At 37.4% G+C, this 16507-nt stretch overlaps 1 protein-coding gene across 2 annotated transcripts in view; it reads right to left on the bottom strand.

The window, feature by feature from the left end:
• The window catches only part of LOC112056518 (paired box protein Pax-5), a 127310-nt gene extending 113912 nt beyond the window's left edge, over positions 1-13398 (bottom strand). For both annotated transcript variants that reach the window (XM_052889288.1, XM_052889289.1), the window contains exon 1: positions 13212-13398. The gene's annotated coding sequence lies outside the window, so the exon portion shown is untranslated. The remainder of the gene's footprint in view (positions 1-13211) is intronic.
• Positions 13399-16507: the final 3109 nt, after the last annotated feature.

Here is a 16507-nt window from a genome sequence, read left to right as displayed (position 1 = left end):
TTATCCAAAACTAGTCGAGGCTAGGCCAAGTTCGGTGGGGAAGGCCGAGACAATTCTTTACGGTAGAATTTTTTAAACGTTTTTATACACAATTAACTTTAAATATTCGTTTGACTTATAAATGAATCGACATTGATAGTTTTTGTATTTATTATTATTATTGAAGGGTCGTCTTAATTCGACTTTGAAGTTTTTGTATTACAGTACCTTTTAGCTTCAAATAAAAACTTCATTAATATAGTACCAAAATGTTATCTATGTTTGTCTGCCAATCTATTAACTGAACCCCTTTCATTCTGAGAGGAGACTCGAGCTCAGCAGTGAGCCGAACGATGCTGATACCGTATGGTAGAGAGCAAATCAAGCAGAGTGATCTACGCACACAGTTTTTCAACTCATTTGAAATCTAGATCAATACAATTCATCATTGATCTATAATTTTGCCGTCGCGCGCGCACTCATTGTAACGTCTTCGCCGGATGCGCCGCCATTGCTCGCTCGACCGTTCCAAATTCAAAACGGAGCCGCTTCCGGCGTGACGTCATCGCACGCCATTTTGTCTGCGCCATTGTCAGGGCATGGGAAATGGGAGGCGGAGTGAGTTTCCCTCAGGAAAGGATGTTGTTAAAAATTGGACGATGGAATTTTTTATGGGACTTTTTAATGGCCTTTTTTTAATTTTTGACGGTTAATGAGGATTTATTTTTGTATTGAAACAGGTTTTTCTATTACGTACATGTAAGCCATGATAGACCATTGGATATGGCCTCCGTCTCCGATTCGGGCGTAGGTTCGAATCCAGTCCGGGGCATGCACCTCCAACTTTTCAGTTGTGTAGATTTTAAGAAATTAAATATCTCGTGTCTCAAACGGTGAAGGGAAAACATAGTCAGGAAATCTGCAAATCTAAGAATTTTCTGAATTCTCCACGTGTGCCAATAAGATTTAAGTCAAAATTGATATAGTATAAAACTTTTGTAAGTAATCATTACTAAGACCTCTTTCAGACCACCATCCCTCATTGCATTAGTAAGAAGACTTAAGCTAATGATAAAGATAGATTTGAATGCCTAAAGAATTTGCATTCTGATTTAAATGTTTCGACCAAACAAATTGATTCTGATTAAGAAAAAAAAAACGTAATTTGTTGATATTTACAACAATATGACCATTAATTTGTTGAACTACGGAAGCTGACATCAAAAAAACAACAGAATGAAACTGTACAACTTGATAATACGGAAGTGTTGGTTTTTACTCTTTTGTGAAGCATTTCTTGCCAAATGTTTGTCATTCATTCATTGGGTTGCATAATTTTTCTGTTTAGGAGACGCTTTTTCTGCGTTCCTTTTCTCAGAATTTTCTCCTGTTGACTGACATTTTGATGAGATCTTTTTCAAATGTTCTTTACATAATCAGAGTGCAATAATGTAGTCTACAGGTCACTATGGGCCTTATTAGCGATGGAGCGAGCTTGGTGTTTCTCTGAGTGATCGAATCAGAAATGAGGATATCCGTAAAAGAACCAAAGTCACTGATATAGCTCAGCGAGACGCAGAGCTGACGTAGCAGGCTACGTAGTTCAGAGAGCTGATGGACGGTGGGGTCCTAAGGTGCTGGAATTGCGACCCCGCACCGGAAAGCGCAGTGATGGTCGACAATCACTAGGTGGACCGAGGGTAAAAAGCGGGTTGCAGAGAGCCGCTGGATGTTGGCAGTTCGAGACCGTTGTGCTTGGAAGTCCATGCAAGAGGCCAATGTCCAGCAGTGGACATCTATCGGCTGATGATGATGATGATGATGAATATTGTGATCTGTTTTGATTAGCCTCATTGGAGCAGTGATTAGCGTATGCGGTTTTGATCACAAGTTCCTGGGTTGGGCTATGAAACTGCGGTTTATCGCTTAATTTTCACTAATAATTCTCAGCCATAGATGATGAATACAAAGGTTTTTTCTTCTAAGAATTTGTCAGTTAAAATTTTCAGCCATAGTTAAGAAATTGGTGAAATAGGTACAGAGGTTTTATACTTCGGAACTTCGTTTGGAACCCTCGTATTGAAAACTCTATCTGTCAAGGTATAGGTGTTTCCATGACATAAAAGGATAGCTGACACCGCGCGGTTTCAGCCGCGTGGGCCCCGTTCTCGTTAGAATACGGGAATAAAATATAGCCTATAGCCTTCCTCGATAAATGGGCTATCTAACACTGAAAGCATTTTACAAATCAGCCCAGTAGTTCCTGAGATTAGCGCGTTCAAACAAATTCTTCAGTTTTATAATATTAGTATAGAGAAGCATATCTTTTGTTACTTTTTTCATGCCTCATACACAAAAAGGGTGAGCCCATTTTGGGTCATTCTGCACCTACCACCCGAATCCGAGTCAGGGCCTGTGCGCCCTACTCCCAATATGAATAGTGACACAAATAAATTCGTTAATTCATCGACAAAAAACTATGACCATCTGAACATCCCTAACAAAAACCGAGGTCGATAGTTGACCAACAGATTTTTTATCGACATCGATTAACGGCGAGGTTATAGTGCCGTTTGCGCAACTCTGTCACTCGGTTATTATTTAGGCTTGTTATATTTTATTGGTAATGGTTGAAATATCATTTTTATCGACAAAAAGATAATCGTGGGTAGGTAAGTGTCACTTGTTTTTCCGGCACTTATTTGTAAATAATCACTTTGTATTATACTCGTAACTCGTAAAAGCTGTGATAGCCCAGTGGATATGACCTCTGCCTCCGATTCCGGAGGGCGCAGGTTCTACTCCGTGGCAGAGCATGCACCTCCAACTTTTCATGCACATACATTTTAAGAAATTAAATATCACATGTCTCAAACGGTGAAGGAAAACATCGTGAGGAAAACCTACATACCAGAGAATTTTCTTAATTATCTACGTGTGTGAAGTCTACTAATCCGCATTGGGCCAGCGTGGTGTATTGGCCTAACCCCTCTCAGAATGAGAGGAGACTCGTGCTCAACAGTGAGCCGAATATGGGTTGTTAATGATGATGATGTAAACTCGTAGATATTTAATTTCCGCTCACCGGCAGAACTCTGTATGAAGTTTAGTAGGTAAGATTTTATTTTTTATTAGTTTATTTGTTACGATTTAACTAGAAAACTACTCGACCGATTTTATAATTCTTTCACCACTAGTAGGTTACATCTTCACCGAGTAACAAATGTTAAGTTTAATTCCCGTACTCCCACGGGAACAGGAACTACGCGGCTAAACCACGGAGTGTCTGCTACCTTATACTCGTAGAAATTAATAAGAAAACACATACTTTAATACATGCAATTTAAAAAGATTATAATAGATAGGTATTTCTTTTTAACTAAATAAAAAAAAATGGCACGACAGACATCTTAAAACGTTTTTTTCCCGCGAATTCGTTGATAATTTATCATTCGCGAGTAAGCGACACAAAATTGATTAACCAATCGCATTTTAAATGATTTAACCAGGAATTGAATTCGACCTAAGTCGTGATTACATTGGGTAACAATTAAATGGTGAATTACAGAAAATGACACGAAATTACACAAAATTACGACGATCACAGACTTACATTTTATTGATTAAATAACTAATACAAAAGGTTCTCTAATGGTCAACGACATAGCATACTATAGACATTTTACGTGCCTACAAAATCACCGCAAAAACTGAGCCGAATTTAGCGACTCCACTGAGAACACACATGCACAATTTTGAGTTTAATTCCATTATATATTTATGTATATACAGTTTTTAAAGTTCCTAAAACTCGTCGATATGTGAAACTCAAAGGTGACTAACTGCGTGTATTAATATGGGTTGATAATGATGATTTCTGGAAAGAGAAACCCAGTAAAATTTATATATACATATTCAGCTTACTGTTGAGCACGAGTCTCTTCTCAGAATGAGAGGGGTTAGGCTTTAGTCTACCACGCTAATACGGATTGGCAGTCTGCACACACCCAAATAATTGAGAAAATTTTAGGCATGCATGTTTCCTCACGATGTTTTCCTTCACCGTTAGAGACATGTGATATTTAATTTCTTAAAATGCAGATAACTTAAAAAGTTAGATGTTCCAGAGGAATTTCCAGGAATTCTCAGTAGAAATTAAAAAGTCAGCAGTTTTAGAAAGAATATCGCCAGTCAAGTCATAATGTAAAGTTACGAAGCAATTGAAAATAAACTACATCTTACTTAAGGTTAGCGTAGTTTTTGTGGCAAGTTTTATAATAATCGTTTCTACCAACTAAAGGGAAGGGAATTGCAAAACTGTTATAACTATACATATCTCGTAGCAGTTGAGAATGTTTTTAGAAGTCCTCGGTTCGATTTCCAGCTAGTATTTTATTGAAAGCCGCGACAGCGCAGTGGATATGACCTCTGCCTTCGATTTGGAGAGCGTAAATTCGAATCGGGTCGGGCACTTTTAACTTTTCAGTTAAGTGAACTTTAAGTGATTAAATATCACGTGTCTCAAACGGTGAAGCGAAGCCTGTATACCTGAGAATTTTCTTATATCTCAATATATATGAAGTCTGCCAATTCAGTTTGACAATTATCATCATTAGACTGTTAACGTAACTCTTCTCAGAATGAGAGGGGATAGGTTAGGGTGGACTAAATTAGGTAAAGCTCACTGTTGAGCACGAGCCTCCTTTCAGAATGAGAGGGGTTAGGCTAATAGTTCACCATGCTGGCCCAATGCGGATTGGCAGACTTCATACACTTAAGGAATCAAGAAAAATCTCAGGTGTGCCGGTTTTCTTCACCGTTTGAGACACGTGATATTTAATTTCTTAAAATGCACACAACTGAAAAGTTGGAGGCGCATGCCCCGGATTCGAACTTACGCCCAGTCGAATCCAATCGAAGTCAGAGGTCATATTGGCTATCACAGCTCTTAGTTCACATTGTTAATATAGTTAAAATGTCCGAAGTCCCGCAATAGTAACGCAACAGGTCAGCAAACTATGACGCAAAGCTGAGCAGCAAGCCAACTGAATCCACCAATGAGTGAACAGCGCAGTCATCGAGCGAATCAAACAGTCCTGCGTCCGCTCCACTGAACCATGCGCCACGTGAACCAAGCGAACTGGCAATTGATGCACTGGTGATTTTTCGGATGTGATGTATGGAAATTTCGTATGCTGTGGTTTTTAAGCGGTCTAGTTATTAATGCACTGCTGACTCTAAGAAAGTGATATGGAATGTATTGATGCACTGTTGGTTTTTTGGAAGTGATGTATGGACATTTTGTATGCTATGGCTTTTAATTAGCTCCTGAATCAAGCTGTCTGGTTATTAATGCACTGCTGACTCTAAGAAAATTATATGGAATGTATTGATTTACTGTGTATTTTTTGGAAGTGGCGTATGGAAATTTCGCTTTTAAGGAAGTCGCTGATTTTAAGGAAGTCATATATTATTGAGTATGGCAATTCATGCTCATGAATGCTCATGCATAGAGTAGATTTGCTATTGACGTACTGTTGATTTTTGGAGTAAGTGGATGACAGAAGAAGAAGCAGCAAGCCAACAATCCACCAATGAGTGAACAGCGCAGTCATCGAGCGAATCAAACAGTCCTGCGTCCGCTCCACTGAACCATGCGCCACGTGAACCAAGCGAACTGGCAATTGATGCACTGGTGATTTTTCGGATGTGATGTATGGAAATTTCGTATGCTGTGGTTTTTAAGCGGTCTAGTTATTAATGCACTGCTGACTCTAAGAAAGTGATATGGAATGTATTGATGCACTGTTGGTTTTTTGGAAGTGATGTATGGACATTTTGTATGCTATGGCTTTTAATTAGCTCCTGAATCAAGCTGTCTGGTTATTAATGCACTGCTGACTCTAAGAAAATTATATGGAATGTATTGATTTACTGTGTATTTTTTGGAAGTGGCGTATGGAAATTTCGCTTTTAAGGAAGTCGCTGATTTTAAGGAAGTCATATATTATTGAGTATGGCAATTCATGCTCATGAATGCTCATGCATAGAGTAGATTTGCTATTGACGTACTGTTGATTTTTGGAGTAAGTGGATGACAGAAGAAGAAGCAGCAAGCCAACAATCCACCAATGAGTGAACAGCGCAGTCATCGAGCGAATCAAACAGTCCTGCGTCCGCTCCACTGAACCATGCGCCACGTGAACCAAGCGAACTGGCAATTGATGCACTGGTGATTTTTCGGATGTGATGTATGGAAATTTCGTATGCTGTGGTTTTTAAGCGGTCTAGTTATTAATGCACTGCTGACTCTAAGAAAGTGATATGGAATGTATTGATGCACTGTTGGTTTTTTGGAAGTGATGTATGGACATTTTGTATGCTATGGCTTTTAATTAGCTCCTGAATCAAGCTGTCTGGTTATTAATGCACTGCTGACTCTAAGAAAATTATATGGAATGTATTGATTTACTGTGTATTTTTTGGAAGTGGCGTATGGAAATTTCGCTTTTAAGGAAGTCGCTGATTTTAAGGAAGTCATATATTATTGAGTATGGCAATTCATGCTCATGAATGCTCATGCATAGAGTAGATTTGCTATTGACGTACTGTTGATTTTTGGAGTAAGTGGATGACAGAAGAAGAAGCAGCAAGCCAACAATCCACCAATGAGTGAACAGCGCAGTCATCGAGCGAATCAAACAGTCCTGCGTCCGCTCCACTGAACCATGCGCCACGTGAACCAAGCGAACTGGCAATTGATGCACTGGTGATTTTTCGGATGTGATGTATGGAAATTTCGTATGCTGTGTTTTGAGCGGTCTAGTTATTAATGCACTGCTGACTCTAAGAAAGTGATATGGAATGTATTGATGCACTGTTGGTTTTTTGGAAATGATGTGTGGAAATTTCGTATGCTGTCGCTTTTATATAGGCACGTCAAACAAACGGTCGAGTTATCAATGCACTGCTGACTCTAAGAAAGTGATATGGTATGTATTCACTGTGGATTTTTTTGGAAGTGGCGTATGGAAATTTCGTAAGCTGTTGCTTTTTGTGACGACAAACTATATGGTTATTAATGCACTGCTGATTTTAAGGAAGTGATATATTATTATGTCAATTTTTACTAAGTATATTATACAATTTTTAATGACGGCTGTTTTTTACTATGTAACTCATGCATCGAGTGGATTTGCTATTGAGGTACTGTTGATTTTTGGAGTAAGTGGATGACAGAAGAAGAAGCAGCAAGCCAACAATCCACCAATGAGTGAACAGCGCAGTCATCGAGCGAATCAAACAGTCCTGCGTCCGCTCCACTGAACCATGCGCCACGTGAACCAAGCGAACTGGCAATTGATGCACTGGTGATTTTTCGGAAGTGATGTATGGCAATTTCGTATGCTGTGGTTTTAAAGCGGTATAGTTATTAATGCACTGCTGACTCTAAGAAAGTGATATGGAATGTATTGATGCACTGTTGGTTTTTTGGAAATGATGTGTCGAAATTTCGTATGCTGTCGCTTTTATATAGGCACGTCAAACAAACGGTCGGGTTATCAATGCACTGCTGACTCTAAGAAAGTGATATGGTATGTATTGATTCAATGTGGTTTTTTTGGAAGTGGAAATTTCGTAAGCTGTTGCTTTTTGTGACGACAAATTATCTGGTTATTAATGTACTGCTGATTTTAAGGAAGTGATATATTATTATGTCAATTTTTACTAAGTATATTATACAATTTTTAATGACTGCTGTTTTTACTATGTAACTCATGCATCGAGTGGATTTGCTATTGATGTACTGTTGATTTTTGGAGTAAGTGGATGACAGAAGAAGAAGCAGCAAGCCAACAATCCACCAATGAGTGAACAGCGCAGTCATCGAGCGAATCAAACAGTCCTGCGTCCGCTCCACTGAACCATGCGCCACGTGAACCAAGCGAACTGGCAATTGATGCACTGGTGATTTTTCGGATGTGATGTATGGAAATTTCGTATGCTGTGGTTTTAAAACGGTCTAGTTATTAATGCACTGCTGATTTTAGGAAAGTGATATATTGATTAAGTCTGGTAAATTTAACTCTAAGCTATTTTTAAATATGTAACTCATACATCGAACGGATGTACGTTGGTTTATCGGGAATAAATAAAAATCTCCAAAACCGCTTGACAAACAAAGATGAAATTTAGCAGGGTGACAGTCGATAGTTAGTAGGTATCCGCTAAGAACGGATTTTGCGATAGGGCCGGATTAAAGAGGTCTAAGGGCGGATGAAGTCGCGGGCGTCCGCTAGAACTATATACACTTAGTACAAAAAAAATACTGAAAGCGCTTAGTATTAGTCAGTTACTATTGAATATTGGATAGAAGCAGACGTTTCTTTGTCGCCTGGGTTCGTCGGCTTTTCGCCGATGAAAGCAAAATAAATAAATTGTTATAAGTTCATGATGAACTTCTGCAAAGTAACGCTTGCTTCTATCCAATATTAAAACGCCCGGTTTGCTGTTAACAAAAACTGGTCAAAATATATACAAAAGCACCTGGGTGTGATGTGCGGAGGAGCTCAAAGTTCCGTGAAGTGATGCTTCGTTAGCGTCAGCTGAGCTGGCCGGCATCGTGTCGCGCTCCGTGGGTACGCCGTACTGGCCACTTGGTTTACGTTCATTCATTCAATATGTACACTGGTCACTAGAGTATTTATTATTGCACCCTCAGTGGCGTGCATTAGGTTATTAAGTAGTACACTATACCACCCTCTAGGTGGACCGACGTCATCAAGCAAGTCGCAGGGATTTTTACTTCACCGTTTTAGACACGTGATATTTAATTTCTTAAAATGCACATAACTGAAAAGTTGAAGGTTCATGTCCGGATTCAAACCTGCGCTCTCCGAATCGAATGCAGGATACGGTACCCAAGGTTGCCTGGAAGAAATCGCTACATAGCGATAAGGCCGCCTTTTGTATCCTACTACTGTACTATACTTTTTTCTGTCTTATTATTTGTTTCTTCTTATGTTGTGGTGCACAAATAAAGTATAAATATATAATAATATCCACTATGTTATACCGGTTAGTATTTTCACAATAACTCTATCAAATATTAACTAAGTATAATGATCTGGACCGACGGCAGCAGCAAAATCACGAGGGCTCCCCACTTCCATTTTTACTGCAAGTTGAAATTTTTTACTGAATATCTTTTGAAAGAAAGAAAACCTTAATGATTTCCAAAACATCATCGTCATTAACAACCTATATTCGGCTCACTGTTGACCACGAGTCTTCTCTCAGATTTTCATATACCTACCCAAAATTCGAACCTCGTGGTTTCAAGCAACCAAACGCAATTTCTATATTAATACAGTCAAAACCGCGGGTAAAACTTGGTTCGGTTATAACTTAAAATCACCATTTTATATGCCACAACAATTTCGCTTGTCAATCTATAGTCGGTCGATGTTTAGAAAGTGTTCGGGCTATTGTAGTTTTTTGTGTTTTTTATATCTTTTTGTACCACCGACAAAAACCGATGGAAAGGTTTTCGAATGCTTTGATGTATTCGTTTGGTGTCAATGCTTACTCTATACTTGCCTCAAAATTAGCCCATTTTGACTATTTTTGAATATTAAGTATTTCACCGATTTACCACATGGCTATCCGTCGTAACCAACACCAAATCCAGGAAATATTTTTTAATAGTTAGTTACCTGATCCAGCAAATTTTGTTTTGTCTTATTTTAGGGATGAGTCACTCTTATTACTAAGGAGTATAAAAAAAAATATCGAAACTTATTTATTATTATATAATATATATAATAATAAATAAGTTTCGGAGGAGTTTTTTAACGAATACCGCTACACGAGAATTGTATTTAATAGAGACTAGGCCTGCGGTTTGACCCGCGTAATTCCCGTTTCACTATAAATACGGGGATAAAACATAGCCTATGATACTCGCAAATAACGTGGCTTTCTAAGAATTTTCTAAATCCGTTCTGTATTTCCAGAGATGGTAATCTCTGGATATACCTTGATTATGTATAACAACACAAACTCTACCTCTTTATGATATTAGTATATTAGAATTAAATAAAAAATAGAATTAAATAAAAAAATTGTTTGTACTCCGGACTAGAATGACGCCTGGGAAGAGCCTTTTAACCTTTCCAGTTAGTATGTAAGTTTTATACCTATTTGTATTATTAATTATTTTATATTACTATGTGATATGTACACTGTGTGCTTTTACCTTTAATAAAAAGTATTATTAGTATAAATGAAAGAAGAAAGAAGGGACTTTATTTTTAAGTAATGCCACGTATCATATATTAAATATCTTATTTATTTATTTATCCTTTTTTTTAATTTTTAACATTGTTGATAAAATACAAAATAAAAAAAAAACACTTTTAAATTTATAAAAAATAATTCAAACCCCCCCCCCCCCCCCCTCCCTATTGCGGGACATTTGAGTGCCCAACCTGAGTGAGGAACCTCCTCACAATACACGCCGTGTCAAGAATAACTGCCTACTGTATCATATTATTAAATTCTAAATTATATTATGGCTTAACAGTCCACTCAAGCAGTGGAGTAATAAAAAACTGCCCTGCAGCATTATGCCATATACCTACTTACTTCCTATCTCCTACTAATATTATAAACGCGAAAGTTTGTATGGATGTTTGTTACTCTTGAAAGCCGCTACTAGTGAAGCGATTTCGCGATTTGGCTTGGAATAGAAATAGATTTTACTCTGGATTAACACATAGGCTACTTTTTATCCCGAAAAAATCCATGGATTCCCGAGATTTGCGAAAACTGATGATTTTGATGATATGAATGTTTGTTACTCTTTCGCGCCTCGACTACTGAACCGAATTAGCTGAGATTCGGTATTTAGATATATTATAGCAATAACACATAGGGTCCTTTTTATCCCGGAAAAATCCATAGCTCCCGTGGGATTTGTGAAAACTAAATTCCACGCGGAAAAAATCGCGGGCGTCCGCTTGTTTGACATATTTCCTTAATTAAAGCATTAACTAACCAGTTAAATAATAGATTATAAACCTTACATAAGCCAGTGAAAACATGCGTTTATCTAATCTCGGCTCAAGTGTGCGAACGCGGGTCTAGGTTGCCTTTTGTGTTGGGAACATTTTCCCATGGCTCTACCGCCGTAACCTCCACCATAGCATAATGGCTTCTCACTCATAATTTGATAAGCACGTTGTTTTATAATAAAAATTATTATTATTTTCGTTATATGAGCGTTTAGCTGCTACCATGCATGTGAATTACGCAATAGAGAAAAAGCTTTAGAGTTTTCTGACATTTTCTTACCATAACACGTATAACTTCTTCTTGAATTACTCTTTCTTTTGAAAACATGCGTAGGTTATATATAGCTTATAATATATGCATATTAATTATTTTAACTATGTAAAGAATAAAATATAATTAGGAAACCTGCATAACTGACAATTTTCTTTATTCTCTACGTGTGTGAAGTCTACCAATCCACATTGGGCCAGCGTGGTGGACTATTGACCTAATCCCTCTCATTTCAAGAGGAGACTCGTGCTCAACAGCGAGCCGAGAGACGGAGCCGTCGGATTCATTTATCATTAATATCAGATTCTAATAGGGTAGTAATTAGCCACGGCCGAAGACTCCCACCAGCCGGTTAAATTAAACTGAAATATAACCAAGAAATAGTCTCGTGCGCGAAGCGTTGGCATTTAGTTTTATGAGAGCATCACACAGCTTTCCAATTTTCACTGAAGATATAAAATACTACACGTTTTCAAGTACACGTAGTACAAAACAAAATATACTGTACTATTCTGTGTGTGTAGTAGCACCATATGAAAAAAATTCCAATACCTTCCCCTACCTAAGAAAATGTTCCAAGTAGACTTTAATCCTGAGATTAGACTTGTGCTCAGCAGTGAGCTGATGTAATGTCAAAAATGTCCAGACTTTTTTATAATTTTGAATTCCCACTTTACGAGTATAAGCAAGTTCAAGAAGTTATACAAGAAATACAAGAAGTTCTATGTCTCCATAAGGTGCTTAAGGTTCTTCTCTTATTATAGACACTTGTGTTTTTAAAAGGGCGATCCTATCTAACTACCAAGCTACCATTTTGTCATGTCCACCACGTTGGATTTGTCAAGACGTCACAGACTATGACAAAGCTAACGCTAAAGCGTGTACTCAAAAATACAATATCTATAACAAAAACTAAACAAATACCTTGTAGTCACTAATTAAGGGTTGAATCTTCAAAAACTCTTCTTCAGTTCTAACTTACGGTATAAAATGAATATAGGTATATAGCTATTTCTACAAAAACAAATTTTCTTAACTAACTATAGGTTTGGCTGTGAGTTCGTAAGAAAATCTATCTATTCAGTTAGCTATTATAGATAACCGATTCTACCTAGATATATATACTCCAAATTATTATAACATGTCTATACCCAACCTACCGATTTCTTATTTCCGTATTAGTATCGCCAATGAAAATTTCTTATAAGAAACAAGAAAACTGTCTCTACAAGAAAAGAAAAGATAGTGGAAAGCAATTAGGTGTCTACTACCTAGGTATTAGAATTATTTTGTCTATATTTAAACATCTGAAAACATTTAAATATTGATATTAAAATCTATACTAATATTATAGAGGTAAAGTTTTTGGAGTTGTGGGGTAACCTCTGGATATACTAAATCGATTTTGAATTTTTTTTACCACTAGAAAGCCACGTTATCATAGGCTATACTCACAGTATCATAGGCTATATTTTAACCCCGTATTTTCACGGGAACGGGAACTGTGCAGCGGAAACTGCAGGGCGTCGGCTAGTCTTTTATAAGACGATAGGATAAGAAAATATGTTCAATTGAAAATTTCCTTTACGTAAATATGGGTAACTAAACTTTGAATAGAGTTATATAGAATAGAGACTAATCAGTTTTTATATTCAAGTTAAAAGCTGTAAATAAGTAATTATTAAGTATAGTAAACTATTTGCTGATAAGTCTTATAAATACTCTTTAAAACTTTATTACGGCTTTACAAATATTTTTATTGTTTAATAAATAATCAGAACTTCGATTTTGTATTGTGAAATCGTAACTAACAATTCATACAATATTAATACATTAAAAAAACCAATCAATCACCTGAAAAAAAAAATAAACCAAACTATACATACCTCAAAGCGAACACGAAACTAAAAACAACTAAAAACCAACAAACTTTTCAATGTACACAAAATGTTCCACAGTTAGAAACCACTGTAACACAGTCACTTGAGGTTTTTTTTTATTGAGGTTTTTTATAGACCGCGCGCCAGCACGTCCGTTCGAGCCGGCGTCAAAGACTCAAATGCGATTGAGTGGAACCACGCGACTCCCGCGCAGCCTTCGCCTGTGTGCCCATGTAAACCGTACACACACACATACGTTTATGTAAGGAGTTCTTATATAAAAGGCATGTAATTTTGACGGCGGAAAACCGTCATTAAGTTTAGGTTCGTGATTGCGTTGACGGCAACTATACAATTAATTGTTCTGACTCACGTCTTGGTGTGATTCGGAACTTTGTCTTGTGACTGGTCAAATCAAATTATTATCAACTGCCTGCGGTTTCACCCCTGTAATCCTCGTTTCCTTGAGAATGTGGGGATAAATTTAACATTATAACACTCACAAATTACGTAGCTTTCTAGTGGTAACAGAATTTTCAAAATCGGTTAAATAGATCCAGAGATTACCCTCTATAACACCACAAACTCTTTGTATTACAGTAAAAGCTCATTATTCGCGGGGGATACGTTCTCTAAATGTGTCGCGAATAAAGAAACCGTGAATATGGAATGGTATTTTATATGGGATTATAAGGGATACGTTCTTGGGTGACAAAATAAATAACAAATATATAAAGAAAAAACATCTACAGTCTTAGACAATGGTTTGAAGAATTTTGAAATTTTTTCTTGCTTGACATTTTTTAAAAGCTTCTATTCAGAGTGATTTTAAGCAGTGGCATTCTTAAACCATCCGCAATTTCGGCAATAGGTATATTCGAATATATTAATTGGGAAGGAATTTTTTAATCCGCGAATAGTGAAAACGTGAATAAAGGAAGCATGAATAAGGAGCTTTTACTGTATAGGTAAGTATAGAGTAGCAGACATCCCGATTTCTTCTGTGTTGTTTCCCCGTTGGATTACAGGGATAAAATATAACCTATCAAATAATGTCACTTTCTACTGATAAAAGAATTTTCAAATTCGGTTCCATAGATCGATAGATACTCGTAATAACCTCACTAATACAAATTTTACCTCCTTGTTATAGGTATTGGTAAGGGTAAATTAAATTTTGACTGGTGGGAGGCTAGTTATCACCCTACCGGCAAAGACGTACCGCCAAGCGATTTAGCGATCCGGTACGATGCCGTGTAGAAACCGAAAGGGGTGTGAATTGTCTTCCTACTCCTAACAAGTTAGCCCGCTACCATCTTAGATTGCATCATCACTTACCATCAGGTGAGATTATGGTCAAGGGCTAACTTGTAAAGAATAAAATAATAAATAAAATAAAATAAGAAGCCTATGTAAGTGCTAAGGATTAAGGCTTGGTAAGCAGATTCTACCAGAAAGAGCCTGCAAGAAACTTGCGTTTTTTAACCGACTTCCAAAAACAAGGAGGTTCTATGTTCGGCTGTATGTATGTTTTTTTAAAGAAATGCTTCATTTATCTTGCAAATCCCTTCAGATATTTTTTTCTGTATAATGATTATATCTACAATCAAAACTAATACAGTATTGAGAATATAGAGCTTCAACCCACCAAGCTGTCTCAATGTGGATTGGTATTATGCTGATAAAGGCTGATAGCTCGAGGTTAAATTCCCGCTGAGAACAGAAGTGGTTATATTTAAAAGTTATGACAAATATACCTTTTTATTTATAAAAAAAATATTACTTGCAAACTATTTGATTTTAAAATCGAACCCACTACCTAATCGAATTGATTATACCTCGAAACACGGACCGTGCCTAAGTGTAGAGTTGTGATGGTAAACTAGAACAATGAAAGTAGCGCTTTAATGTAAAAGGTGTCATTTTGTTTCATGTCAACTATAGATAGTTTTACAAGTAGGTTAAAGAGGTATTGTTATGGTTTCCCACTTACCATCAAGTGGCCTATCTGCTTGTGCTATCATCATCATCATCAATCTATATATATAAAAAAGAAATTGCTGTTCGTTAGTCTCGCTAAAACTCGAGAACGACTTAACGGATTTATCTTATCTTGGTCTTGAAATGTTCGTGGAGGTATAAGGAAGGTTTAAAAGGTGAGAAAAAATCAAATAATTTCCGGGAAACCCCTAAAAACTGCCCTTTTCTATTTCCCATACAAACGTTTAAGAGTCAAGCGGTAGGGGTAGGGTAGGGGTAGGGTAGGGTAGGGGTAGGGTAGGGGTAGGGTAGGGGTAGGGTAGGGGTAGGGTAGGGGTAGGGTAGGGGTAGGGTAGGGGTAGGGTAGGGTAGGGTAGGGGTAGGGTAGGGGTAGAGGTATAGAAGGGTAGAGTAGGGATAGAGAATAAGTGCACATATGTCAAATCGAAGCTTGACCGGGTCCGCTAGTAAATAAATAAATATACACATATATGAAAAATATTCGTGTTATGATCGTGGATGTTTTCCATTGTCTGGGTGTATTTATACGTTATATAGGTATTTACATGTAGTATATAAATGTGAGCCATAATAGTCCAGTGGATGCATGAGGCATGCACCTCCAACTTTTCAGTTGTGTGCATTTTAAGAAATTAAATATCACGTGTCTCAAACGGTGAAGGAAAACATCGTGAGGAAACCTGCATACCAGAGAATTTTCTTAATTCTCTGCGTGTGTGAAGTCTGCCAATCCGCATTGGGCCAGCGTGGTCATTCTGAGAGGAGACTCGAGCTCAGCAGTGAGCCGTATATGGGTTGATAACGACGAAGAAAATAAATATCACGTATCTCAAACGTTGACGGAAAACGGTGAGGAATCCTGCACACCAGAGAATTTTCTTAATTCTCTAGGTGTGTGAAGTCAGCCGATTCCCATTGGGCCAGCGTTGGCCTAACCCCTCTCATTCTGAGAGGAGACTCGTGCTCAACAGTGAGCCGAATACGGATTGTTAATGATGATGATGATATAAATATCTATACTAATATTTTAGAAAGGAAAGATTTGATTGTTCATTTTGTTCGTTTGTTTGTTTGCATTGAACAGCTTCTGAAAGTACTGAACCGATTTGATAAGTTATTTCACTGTTGGGAAGCTACACTATCCCCTATAGGCTATATTTTATCCGCGTATTATTACGGGAACGGGAACCATGCGGGTGAAACTGCGGCGTCTGCTAGTATATGATAAAAACCGCTATCTTGGTACCCATACCAACAAGCTATACCCTTAATTTAGGGCTAAGTAGTGATGTGTGTATAGT

This window comes from Bicyclus anynana, chromosome 25 (assembly GCF_947172395.1).
Source record: "Bicyclus anynana chromosome 25, ilBicAnyn1.1, whole genome shotgun sequence".
Taxonomy (NCBI): Eukaryota; Metazoa; Arthropoda; class Insecta; order Lepidoptera; family Nymphalidae; genus Bicyclus; species Bicyclus anynana.
The sequence above is the reverse complement of the archived record's forward strand: the minus strand, read 5'-3'. Positions and strand labels throughout refer to the sequence as shown.